Here is a 14,632-nt window from a genome sequence, read left to right on the forward strand (position 1 = left end):
TCAGCCTTTCTCAATAGACAAGCCTCTCTCAACAGGCCAGCCTCGCTCAACAGACCAGCCTCTCAACATATCAGCTTCTCTCAACTGACCTGCCTCGCTCCAGTCTTACTATACAAGACACCAGCATCTCTCAACAGACCATCCACTCTCAAGAGACCAGCCTCTCTCTACAGACCACTCTTACAAGACATCAGAATCTCTCAACAGACCAGCCTCTCTCAAGACACCAGTCCTCTCACACAACAGACGTGCTTCTCTCAACAGACCAGTCTTACCATAAAAAACATCAGCATCTCTCAACAGACCAGCCTTTCACAAATGACAAGTCCTAACAAACAATAGACCAAACTCTCTTAAATGGCCAATCTTACCATACAAGACACCTGCATATCTCAACAAACTAGTCTAATCCTCTAAGACACCAGCCTCTTTCAACAGACCATTCTTACCATACAAGAGACCAGCCTTTCTCAACAGACCAGTCGTAACATACAATAGACCAGTTTCACATAACAGACAATAGACACTAGACTCTCTCAAAAAGACCAGTCTCACCTTACAAGACACCAGCCTTTCTCAACAGACCAGTCGTAACATACAATAGACCAGCCTCACATACCAGACAATAGACATCAGCCGCTCTTAAAAGACGTCAGACATATCAAGAATTCAATGCGACAGATATTCGTACACTGCAGTACAACCCTGATGGTACTGTCTACTTCAAAGTGCATTAGTAGATAGCTGGCAATTTCTAAGCTAGGGTCGTAAGATTATGATCTCATCTGTAGCCTCTGAAAAGTTGTACAAGAGCAGAAAAAAGATAAAAGCTGTCATATATGAGCACTTACAAGCAATTCATAAACACACATTTTTATGATGATTTGCCTGATTTTAAAAATATGTTGCCATTTTAATGTTTCTTCATGTGACGTTTATTCAAAGAATAATGTTAAAAATAAACAGATTTTTTGGTTACATTTTTGTAAAATAAGTAAACATTAAGTCATTATTAATGCGATTAATGTGTTATGTCTCATTCATGATATATCTGACAATAAGGTTTATATTTTAACTATTATCATTCTACAAACCTAGCTCCCTCCGGATTTAGTAATGTAAACTGTGAGAATAGAAAGATGAAATACATAAAGCATAACCATCAACAGTTAACAAGTCTAGTGCTTAATACAGCCATAATGAATAAACAGTCGAAAGCGATAAAGCACTACTAAAACATATCTATTAAAATTCAACTGACCCAATAAAGTAGAATAAACTCAAATAATTAAAATAAGAGCCCAAAACTATAATCTAAATATTAGAAGTGTTAATTATAACTTAAAGACATAAACATAACTAAATCACGTTCATTGGACAAAACGAACGATCGCGGCTGAGACCGAAATTCTCGGTTCAAAACAGCTAAGTCTGCGCGCGCACAGATAGAATGTTTGCACCGAGAGTTTTAGACCGAGCAAACCGGCTATCTTTTAAAACCTGCTATAATACTATAATTTTGTAAATATGAACAAAACTCATTTTAAAACGCTATATTATAGTCGGTATTAGAGCGATCAAGAATGAAATTATTAGTTTTTTGTCTCTCCTGTAAAATAAACATTTTCGGAGTTAAATGGTTTGCGACCGAGACCATCGATATGCTATTGATGTTCATGTCTTTGATGCTGTGTAAAACCATCAAATAAATTATTATTAGTAATTTAAATGTTTAAAACAATTGAATTAATTAAAAAAACTGTTTGAGGACTGTATAGATATAGATGTTTGAAAGGGAAGAATGTTTGCTTTGATGTGTCTTATTGTAATAACATAACTTTTCCGATTGCTTAAAATTTGTATCATTTTAATTCTCTGTAATCCCAAAATTATTTCAGCTCTACTTAAAAAAAGGTTAATGTACTTGTTTATATTTTAAATAATAGTTTTGAGGAAAAAAAAGTAGAATAAGTCCCTATTCCGTTTATCGGACACTGCTGATAAGTTGAGACAGAACTACAAATTTGATTTAATACTTATATATGAAATTTCATCAACCTAGTTCTCAAGTTATTGTGTTCACAAACATACACACACACATACATACATACACACAAACAGACATACGGACAAAATTGCAAAGTCCCAGTTTTTCCGAATCGATCACATGTAAAATGCCGAAATTTTGATTAATCTGGTTCAAGAAAGTACTAGATATGTTTTCTTTAATAACGGCCATTATGTAAAAGGCCATTGTGCATACTATTGTAATTGTTTAAAATAAATTTGTTTTTATTATTATTATTATTATTATTACTATGATTATTATTATTATTATTTTTATTATTATTGTTGTTGTTGTTGTTATTATTATTATTATTATTATTATTATTATTATTATTATTATTATTATTATTATTATTATTATTATTAAATAATGAAAGTTAAAATAAAAATAATTTTTGTTAAAAACATTTCAATTTTTACACGATTAAAAAACTCCCACTATACTCGGTATACGAAAAGGTAAAATATTTTGAAAAAAAAAATCATGTTTTTACAAGCTTTTATCTAACTCACTTCCTCGTCAGTCTTTCGTCAGTCTGTCTTGATCGAAATGACCGAGCGAAATTGCGGGCGTTGGTCTCTTCTCAAATATTACTAAAAGTATCAAATAGGTGCTAAAGTAACCCACGCTTTTCTTTATACTAATTTAAATAGTAGTGTATAATTTATTTTCTACATTTTTGTGCATTATTACATAAAAGATTGTTATTAAACAAAATTATTGAACTTTTTTTTACAAGCTTTTATTTAACTCACTTCCTCTGTCTGTCGTCAGTCGTCCGTCTAGATCGAATCGTCCGAGCGAAATTTCAGACACTTCTAACTAACAGATACGGTTCGTAGTTGGTACGTGGGTCAAGACATGAAGACAATGTATCATGACATTCAATTTGACTTAATTGGATGCCTAATTAATTGTTTATGAATAAATTAAAATTTTGATCAAATTAGTAGGTAGTTCTATCCAACTACTCCACAAACGCCATCACGATCAATAGCGCGTCCTCACATTTTATGTAATAATGCACTAAAAAGGAGAAAAAAAAATATGTTATAGACTACTATTTAAATAACTAGAAAGAAAAGCGTGGGTCTCTTCCTCCTAAATTTTAGTAAAGCGAGTATCCAATAGATACTAAAGTGGCCCATACTTTTCTTAATAGTTATTTAAATAGTAGTCTATAACTTATTTTCTCCTTTTTAGTGCATTATTACATAAAAGCTTGTTATTAAAAAGTTTTTTTTTTGAAAAATGTTTTATGAGATATTGGTTTCTTTTCATGAAACTAAATGGCATAATTGTAAATAATGTGAATTTGAGTTTTTCAACGTGCATCTGCTATGAAAGACAACTGTTACGTGGAAAATTATTAGTATATAATCAACTTTTTTTTATAACGAAAGGAAATTAAAACAGTAATATCATAATTAAATTACTTCATTGTCTTTAATGTTGATCTGAAAATGCAAGTGTAATAGCGGCCTATTTAATTATATTTACTCACTGTTATCATCTATTTAAACTACCAATCTCACTGGCTTTGCGTTTTTTAAACTTTTATTTAACGTTTACTTTTAAAATGGTTGGGCGTCTTAGTCTATGGAAATGTTAAAGAACGTAACAAGAGTAAAAATTTGATAGAAAATGTGTTTTTTATTAGCACTATATATATTGTATATTTTAAAATAATAACACAATAAATGTTTCACGGCGTTTACCACAACTATCTACAACTGTTTACATTGCACATAATATTTTTTAAAAATGTATATAAAAACTGATATTTAAATAAACCTTGCTTTACATTAATCAAAACCAAAACCTTATCTAATACAGTGAAAACTTTTGTATTTATTGCTGCCTTATGCAATCTTTTAATAAAATATGACAATTAAACATCACATTTGTTTTAGAAAAATGGCTGCATTCAACGAGAGATCTACTATAAATATAAATAAACTAGAGTACCCGTCCCCGCGCATTGCCGATGGGCTAGAAGAAAGTATGGCGTAATATTTTAAGAGGGTTTTATTATTGCGTTACTAATCCTATATTCTTAGATGTGTGAACTTGTTTTCTAAAACAGAGTTATTTGTATGTAAACAATGTCTGCGCTTGGATCACATTTAACGGGGCAAGAGAGACTATAACGCCCCATTTTATCCATTGTCTAACGAACTGTATAGAACGACCGTAAGCGCCATTGCTCTCACGGGAAAGACCATGGCGCCTAATCGAAACCGACAGGAGCGCCTGGTTCAATATAGTCATTGGTTATTGTTGCCCATTTTGTCTTTAGTGTATAGGTTTTTTTAAACAAATGTAGGCGTCATACTGCTCGCAGGGGAGCTCGTGGCGCTTCGGGTCGGGTAATTCACTGGGCGCCGGCGTTTGCGCTTGACGATAATTGTACCCTCCCGGGCATCGCAAATAACAATTTTTTATTATTTTGTTAACACAAACCTTCTCGGGAGTATTTTCATCACGTTCCCAAAGCTTCATGGCACTCGGAGGAACGGTGTCGAACCGCATCCCACCATTTTTATTATATATACCGTATATAGAGAGAAATCGCACCCTCCCGGAGCGCCGTTCTTGCGAAATAAAAAAAAAAGAGTTTTTAGCAGAAACCTTCCCTGGAGTATTCTAATAAACTCCCCAATACTTCATGGTGATTGGATGAACGGTGTCAAACCGCAATCGACTTTTATTTTTCATATACCGCAAAGAGAAAAGAATCGACTCGCGCCCTTCAGGGCTGCCACCCCTGATAATTTTTTTTTTCGCAGGCACATTTCAAAAAAGCATTCTCAACAACATCCTTGAGTTTAATATGCTGATCTATACGTTTACATTATATTTTTTTGAATTACGCATATTCATTTTCTTGTTACTAACATAACATTCGGTGTTTTAAATGTATTCTACATGCTTTAGTATAAGTTTCACTCGGTGTTACAATAGTTTTTAAAACAAATTAAAAAAAATGTCTACCAATAACGTACATTGTTTACTGGATATCTTAACAGTGACTGGTTGTTGTTTTTATTAATTAATAAAGCACTTTAAGAGTTCGTGAAAAAAATAAACAATGAATTGTGTTAATTTTTGATACTTTAAAATGTATATGACTTCAAATTAAGCGTAATTGAGCTCATTTGCTAGTTTATTCATGTTTTAAAGCAAGTGTGCAGTAGATTTTATCTTCCACCCCCCCCCCCCCCCCCCAATTAGAAACATCGTCCGTCACTTAAAGCCAGATCCCGAAATAAAAAAAAAACTCGTCACACGTTAGCCACAATTTTTGTTTGTCTTTTAAAAACACCGATTTCGGCAGAGCATGGGTCTGACCACACTAAAATAGGTTAACTCTATTTCACCTGCCCCGTGTCACGTCAGGTCCGAAAGGCCACTGTACAGCCAGCTAACTAGTCTGTTGTAGATTTGTCTTTAAAACATGATACGTAATGTTCACGTTCAAGTATTGTTTGAGCTTACATCTTCTATACACCCACTTTTGATGTGTATAGTTTTCTCATTTTTGTACATTTTATTTCTAACTTGTGTTTCTCCACACATAAAAACTGTTTGTACATATAAACCTGCCATAACTTGCTTGGTAAGTTGTTGCATAATTTAAGAACACAAGCAGTGGCGGAACTAGAAAAAAAGGGCCACCCCGCAACACATTTTTTTTAGCCCCTCCCCTCCTAAATATATATATATATATATATATATATATATATATATATATATATATATATATAGAGAGAGAGAGAGAGAGAGAGATAGAGAGATAGGCCTATATATATATATATATATATATATATATATATATATATATATACAAACACAAAATACGAACATATGATACTCTTTGCTGGCCTGTTCGGGTTTTGAAAAAAAAAATATTTTTTTTCAATTTAAACAACTTACAACATTATGTCATGTGTGTAAGCCAGGGGTCGGCAACCTTTTGAGAAGGTAGATCCAACAGTTACAATTTACAAATGTTCCCAGTTTTTAAAGAGCCTCTAACATTTTTGTTTCAATATTTTGGCATTTGTTTAGAAATAATAATAATATTAAAGTTTTAAAGCTAGCTCTGTTACGATAAAATTAGTAATCAAATAATATAACTATAGGATTACCCCAATCCACTTTACAAGCCAATAACTTTTTTTTTCTTTCTTTAAGGACACCACCGGCTCATGCTCCCTAGCCAGGCAGCCCTCAATACGACAAACTCCGACTAACTGGCTTGGTGTGATTACTGTATCGGTCGCTTCTGTCCTTTGGTTCTCACCAGGCTTTTCTTCCACCCCACTGAACGCAGGGTTAAGTCGTACCCCACCGTCCAGTACCCTTCTCAACCGTAAGAAGTTCATAACTAAAAAAAAAACTGCGTCAAATTAATGAATACTGACAGATAGGGAAATGCATTCCGATAAAATAACATTCCCCATTTAACCATATTAAAAAAGTCGGCACTAGGGCAGTGGCAAGCATTGAATTGTTGCCACGGGGCTGGTCACCTCACAACTGTGGGGCTGGAACTAGTTCCCAAGCGGTTGTCAGCTGTCCATATACTTTCTACCTCACCTATTCTCACTGTTCTCTGATAAATGTTTTGTTTCTTTATATTTTCAATGCGTTTTGAAAATAAGATAATTTAATTATTAAGATTAGTGTATTGAACTGGAGAGCCGCATCTTGACCTCCAAAGAGCCGCATGCGGCTCGCGAGCCGCAGGTTGCCGACCCCTGGTGTAAGTGCATTAGTGTGTTTTGTGAAAATCTGTTTCATTTTTTCTCTGCTATAATTCCTCTTAATCACTAGTTGGTCAAAAGAATATAAATAATGAAAGCTTTGTATATGTAATGGTGTCTCGTATTATGTTTATTTTTATGGTTTTTTTTGTATTTATATTATTAATTTTAAATATATTTCCTTTTTATACATGTCATTCTTTAGTAAGTACTTAATAAAAAATAATTAAGAGAAGTAATTGCTTTTTAATTTGTTTAGTACAAATCTATTAAAGGAGCCTATGAGCACCCCTATTAGACTATTTAATTTAAAAAGGGAAATAGGTTACGAAAGTGTTTTGAGCGTTTGCTTATCTTTAATAAGTTTGATTGTAGGAGAAAAAGGACGGCTTGCACAGTGGTTTAAAAACAAAGGCAAAAAGAATTTTCAAGAGCGTGGGTTGGTGTCTATAGAATAAAGATAATCTAGCCGCAGCTACGGCAATCTTATTTTTACAAAACAACCATCAATTCGAAAATGCAAGAACAAAAAAAAATTTACTATAAAAAAATTATTATGGCCGGTCGTGGGCCCCTAAATGACGTGCCCCCCCCCCCCCCCCGGGGGTCTGGCGGCACTGTAGTTCCGCTCCTGAATACAACAGTTAACATTTTTTACTATGGTAACCATATTGATTTGATACTTGAGCTGCATCGATCGGCAATCTCCTGGAGTCTGATAATGTGAAATTAATGGAGCGTTTCTATGTTGAAGCAAAGTTTCATGTTTGTAATTTATATTTTATGTGACTCCATTCAAAACTTAGACGAACTTCAGCTTGCTACAAGGTTTAAACATATTCACTGAACCGTTGTCTGTGCGTCATCGAAGTCAATCAATAACTCAGAGTTTTTCCTGAAAAATTGTGTTGTCAGGATACAATGTTTGGGTTTGTTGATTGGCAACCAATACCGCAGTCTTGTTTTTTTTTTAAATGCATGCATCCTTAAACAACAACTTTAAACGTTATCCCAACCCAGATCATAGCCAACATGCAACCCAACACCACGACCCAGGCTAAACACAAAACTACACTCCATTACAAATTCGTCTTGATTTAAGAACAACGTTGTTATCTCAAGGTGATATCACAATAGTGAAGTGAGCAACCAAATTATTGAACCGCTGCCTGTTTATTACGACATCCTTTGCGTCATCAAATAAATCAATAGCTCAGAGATTTTCCTGAAATTTTTTTGTTTTGTAGACACATTATTTTGTCTGGTCTGTTGATTGGCAACCAATGCAGTAAACCTTGACACGAAACACAATGTCCATAATTAAAGCTTTTTAAAATATAAAAATAGACATCTGCAGTATAGAGCTTGGATATTTAGCATACACACCAAAGATGGTCGTATAAAACATATAACATTTAGTATATCATTAAAAAGCGTACAACACTATAGCGACATTTCAACAAATCTGATTTACAAAAGGGTATTATATATATTGGATATTTTGTGGAGCTAAACTCCATAATGTCGATTTAGAAGCGTAGACAAAGGTATATTTGGAAGAAGATCTGATGCCATTGTTTTATGAAAGTGCTTTTGGGATGGCAAATATGTAAAAAATGATAATCTCGACTTTTAAGAATAAAGAGATCTTATCCATAACGAACCGAGTTAAAGCTTATTACCTAAATCATCCTTTTGTAATCTACTAGCGTACCCGTCGTGCACGATGTTGGGGGGGGGCGGTAGACTTTCTTCGGGGGGGATGGGGGACGGGACGGACACTGTTAAAAGTATATATTTTCTATATAAATTATATAAATTTCAATTCGTTCGGGGGGTGGTAATTTTTTTCGGGGGGGGGGGGGGGGGGGGGGGGGGGGCTTCGCCTCCCGAAGAGATGACTGGAAGAAACTCTGGGCGCTGCTTTGTTTCGCCAAGCTAATCCTCTCACCCATCAGTCACCTTTCAACCGCCATTTGACACACTCATTTTATTTTTATATTTTATGCACATATTTACTCTTACAGCGTCTTTGCAAGACCTTGAAGCATCAAAGTACTAAGTAAAAAAAAATAATACGTGTTATGATTGTGGACATTTCCCTTACAGTTTCAGATGAACACGTTGTTTTGCTGCGTATTTCTTAACTTTTATTTAAAAAATATGTCCTGTCATTTTGACATGCCCGTAAATTAAATAAAGTTAATTAAACAACAGGCATTCGTAATACCTTTTAGTAGTAGCTGTGTTAATGGCTCATCGATTTGACGAGCAGAGCCGTGAGTAGTGCATTTTCCTAGAAAAGCATATCGATTAAATCTTCGATGAAACTAGCTTGTGTTTTTTCACGAGTGAGAAAAAATGTATTGATAGCACTAAACAACTTTTTTTTTTCTCTATACAGAATACAAGAATTGTTGTACTGTTATTTCCTTTTCAGATCAGGAGTAAAGAATAAAAACAATGGTACAAAAAAAATGACGTATGAAAATACAATTTTGGCAATCGTGTCTGTTTGTCTGTCTGTTATTAAATGTGACTAAAAACGAAAATAGTAGCGTTCGTATAAGTTGGATCAAATTTCATTGGTTGCCTTATGATTGGCATACTCTGGGTTCTGCAAGATTTTAAATACTTCCAGATAACAAGCGAACTTGAATATTGTGTCAACTTTTGTGAGGTTTACGGTAACCAGAAGCTAACCTTCGCCCCAATTTGGAACCCTCTATATATCGTATTCTCATCAAAATGTAGATTGTAAAAGCATTTCGCCTTCAGTTCCACACTAATTGAAGATTTTCTTCAAAGTTATTTAAATTGTTGAATATTATAATATATTTAAAGAACATTTTCTCCATTTTAATGCACTATTACATAAAAGATTATTATTGAAACGTTTTTTAGGAATTTTTGTTCAGTACTTTAAACATGCTTGCTAACACAAAAGAGTTGCATTACCAAAAACTATTGCGCACCAAATGAACATGATAATACTGCGGAATTGTTGGATAAGACTTTTAATATTGATTGATTCATAAAAAAATAATTGTTCATCTTATTAAGCCAAATATAATGTCATATTGCATTGTCTTTAAGTCTTGAACCAGGCGCCATCTTTTAAACGAATCTGTCAGTTAGAAATGCCCATAATTTCGCTCGCCCGTTTCGATCCATGACGACTGACGACAGACAGAGAAAGCAGGTTAAATAAAAGCTTGTAAAAAGCACTAAAACAATTGCCAGTTCTGTTTCTTTGAAAATTGATTTTGACCCTACTAGCTTCGATCCGGTTAAACTGGCTTTTTCTAGAACTGGCCAGAAACTTGAATACCTTCAAATCAATAAATCAATGCACTATCGATTTTAACAATGCGCTGGACATATTTAATGATTGCGAAAGGACGTCTAAAAACGTGCAGATACATGAAAATAACCTCATCTTGAAACATTTGTACTGGTGGAAAAATATGTTGCCAAGTATTAGCTTTGATGCTGACTTATATTCGTAAATACGTAGTATAATTATGCAATATGCGTATACATTTCAGGTACGGAACTACCATACCAAGCAACCCCTCAACACCGGGGGTGGGGGATGCTGGCCGTTTAGTGGACCAACATTCGTCATTAATGCTTTTTTTTTTAAAAATTATTTAAAATTTAAGTGCTTTGCATTCTTGCCTTGATGTGTCTTTTGTTAAAAAAACCCCCTCGCTATAGATGAGGTTAGATTAACTATATGTAATTGTCAATATATCACGCTATTCTTAACTATTAAATACCACTACACAATCTGTAGTGTAAAAGATAGGTAGAATTTAAAATCTTAATAACTTCTGTTACTGGTTGCTCCTCTTTGATAGCCACAAAAGGGCACGTAACACATGTATACATAGTCATTATAACAGTTCGACAGGGCCTCAAAGTGTGCTGTGGTGGGGAGGGGGCAGGGGTGTGACAAATTATTGCCAAATGTATATATTTTAAAAAGTTACTTATACTTGAATTTTTATAATCTATATATTCTGACTTCTATTATTCATACTGCAACTATACACATGTGAAGAGGACGGGAAACACTCTTATTTTCCGCAGACACTTATTAACGATGTCAACAACTTCGTTAATGAAATAGCTTACCTTTATTATCACACACTTGTAGATCTATTACACAATAGCAAAATACGTCTTTTTAATAATAGCTAACCCCCAAGTAACTTCACTGCTGCGTCCTACATCATCGGTAGCATTGTCGCGTCATGCTCACGTCAAACTCCCGCCGCAACTATTTTATTAAACACGCGCACAATACTCCCGCACCAAATCATCTACCGTCAAGTTGACACTGTCCTCAGTACCATCTACTAGTCTAGTATACACCGCTATGACAGTTATCCCTGGGAAATTCTTTGGGGACAAAGTACATATTTCACGAAAGCACTCCGTATGCAGATGTCTTTCGTTGCTTCTTTGTAGCGTTGTTTAGGTGCCCGAAATTAGTTGTACATTTTTCAATATAAATTGTATGTTTTTTATATTGGTAGAGATACTATCCTGTACTAACCTGCATCCTACAAATAATCAAATATAATATCTTAGCATCAGTAATATCGGTTTTATGTACGTTAACTTGTTTTTGCTTTTACAAGAAATGTGAAGGAAACTTAAATACTTTGAATGTAAGTGTTATAATGGTCTTTGGAAATAGTACTTGCAAACATCACAAACTTCGCACTCCCTCCCCCCCCCCCCCCCTTCTTAGCTGCACAAGCGGCAAATAGATAAGTAAATAGGTTCTGAACTACCTATCCGTATAATTCGTACATTGTTTTAGACACTTGTCAGAAAATATTAACTTAATTGCATAGTATTTGATTTTAGTTCATTTCTGTTTGTTTTCTTTGTTTCTTTGTTTGTGGGTTTGTTGCTTATCTTGTAACTCAGTTTTGACCCAATTCTAGTGCAGCTATTTTGTTCAAAATTTCCAGATACATTCCACTTCGATGACAATAAAAATCTTATTTAAAAAAATGTAATTAGACGTTTAAGTAGTCATTAAAAATGTATTGAACGGTTTCGAAACTAGGGCGAGATAACAAAATTAAATCAGAATACGATATTCAATAACAACTGCTGCCTTGTAGTTTGCTCTTGGTTGGACAAAGGCTATGGAAGCAAATCCAAAAAGAAAAGCAGGCTGAAATCGGAGTCAATGGCCTCAATGGCGCATAACCAGTTGACACGTATCCTTAATTGTGTTGGAGGCGTGGTCGAGTCGGCAAAAAGCTCATGGTTGATAAATTCGAAAAAGTCTCGAGTTCAAACCCACTGGCAGATAAATCTCGATCCCTTCCAACACTAAAAATTAAGAACGAAGAAGAAGAAGAGAACGGATGGGGAGATAGCGAGCTAGACGCGATCACCACAACAGTTGTGTAAGCTTTGGTTCACATCAATGTTTACAATTGTAGAGCAGGTCCATCTAGGTCGGAGGGGAAGGGGGGGGGTCCTGTTTTTTCAAACTCCGTCACTGATACATTTATGTTAAGTAGAAATGATTTAACAAAATGTAAAACGTACAATTTATTTAAATAAATATTCACATTCAAGAAATTTCATCAAACGCCTATACTGAGACACTTCTCTCTTTGGTTTTTCTACTTTATTTCATATGTGAGCAAACCCCAAAAAGTGTTTCACATATCTTTATTCGTGCGTTTATAATTAACCTACATGATTTAATATTTATCAAAATATTTTTTATTTCTATATTAAAGGCTTTTTTTATTTAAAAAATTAAAATGTGTGCATATATTCGATTTAATACACTGCCAGGTAAATCATCGAAGGGAAATAATTGCTTTTTGTTTTCTTTTTATTCGGTTTAGCTAGGGTTATTACTCTGATCTCCTCACTTAAAATTAAACACACCTTGTAACTTTATGAATAGGAACTCTTAAATTCGTACTTACGTTTTGAAAAATAAATAAAGCTTATAAATTTTGGTTGATAAAAGTTTGATTTACTGTAGGCTTATGTGTTGAGATGTGTATGTTCTACGAACATGTTCGTAATGAAGAAATATCCATCTCCTCACGAAAAGATATCTTATATATCAATGCAATTATACGTTCTTTAAAACTCATAAAGTCCATTATATTAAATATTAAAAACATATCAATTTGCCCCCAGTAAACCTTAGCTTCCCTTAGGATTGGTTTAAAAGCAGTATAATAATAGTTATTTTATGGTGTAGATAATTAAATTGATTTTGTATCAAATTAATTCTATAATGTAACATTTAGGAAATTGTTAAAAAAGAAAAGAGTATGACATAAGGTTAAATTGTAAATGCTAAATTTAAAACGAACCGGACGCATGTAACTGGTTTTGTAAGAGGCTTACAATATGTGTATAATAGTGCAGAATAATAGAATAGTACTTTATAAATTCACATGCGTTTCTTGAGAAATAGCGTAAACTATTAATTCAAGGCAACGGAAATAACTCAAAATTTAACAGAAGGCAGAAAATTAGTTTTTTTTTTTACTAACTTATGAAATTTCATTTATCTATCTGAAACAGTACTCAAGTTATAGATTTTTGAAAAAAAATCATCAACCTAGCTGTAATGGTACTCATGTTATCGAGTTTACAGACACACATACACACAGACATACGGACAGAGTTGCAAAGCCCAGTTTTTCCGACTAGATTACGCATAGAACGCTAAACATTTGAAAAATCTGCTTTTATAATTTTTGCCGGATTAAAATAAGTCCCCTATACTCCGCATTTGATGAAATACTGTGGTGTTAAACGATGAAAACTGTCAAAATTTCATATGATTTTTGTGCACGATTAAAACACTTCCTCCATTCTCTGTATAAAAGTAAGTCAAAATGAAAGTATATATTGTTTTTAATCGTGCTCTTGAATTTAAAAAAAATATATTTCTTTGGGTTACTGGCTTCTCCCCGAGTCTGCCCTCAACACCACGAGACTTTACAGCAAGGGAATGTACTGCAATGATTCGGAGCTGGTGACTCCAGAAGGTAAGGGCAGGATAAATTCTAGTAAGTTTAAATAAGGGTCTCTATTGATCGATATAATATATATTGTCAGTATAATAGTGAGCGATTCTCCGAACGGACTGTATTTATACTCATTATTTCACCTACAGTACAAAGGGTTCAAGACTTTAAACTGAAAATTATCTCCCCCCCCCCCAACACAATTATCCCTTTCTACTGGTCTAACTTTTTATGTCAAATCTCCTCCCCCCCCCCCAATACATGCAGCTTTAATAGCTAATTGGTTGTATGTATTGCCATGTAATTCTTCATTTAAATATATCATTGTATATACTCTACAAACACAAAGTATCATATTTTACCCAGAAACCCTAAAGACTTTTTTATATTAATATGAACATTTCATTTTCTCGACTTTAATCTTATGTACAATTTTATTACAAGGTTGATCAATGTCTGAAACGAAGCGATTCGTGTTTCTCAAGGTTAGAACATCTACATATCGTGTACGGACGTGAAGAGTTCAGGTAAACAACAACAACAACTGGTCGTGCTGACGGTGAAGCGGCTAAACAGTACTACAGTGTGGAATCGAATTCTGCTGAAAGTGGACGGAGTACAAGAACGGCGTTAGAGATAGCGGCGTTGATGATTTCTGTCTGGGCACTGACCACATTTTTTGACTTAAGATATAACCCAGAGGTAGGGTTAGATTTGTCGGACAATAAACAAGCTAATTATAGTTTTTCTGCAGAAATTAA

The sequence above is a fragment of the Physella acuta genome, unplaced genomic scaffold, assembly GCF_028476545.2.
Source record: "Physella acuta isolate Inbredline_101_S28 unplaced genomic scaffold, ASM2847654v3 ptg000464l, whole genome shotgun sequence".
NCBI lineage: Eukaryota > Metazoa > Mollusca > Gastropoda > Physidae > Physella > Physella acuta.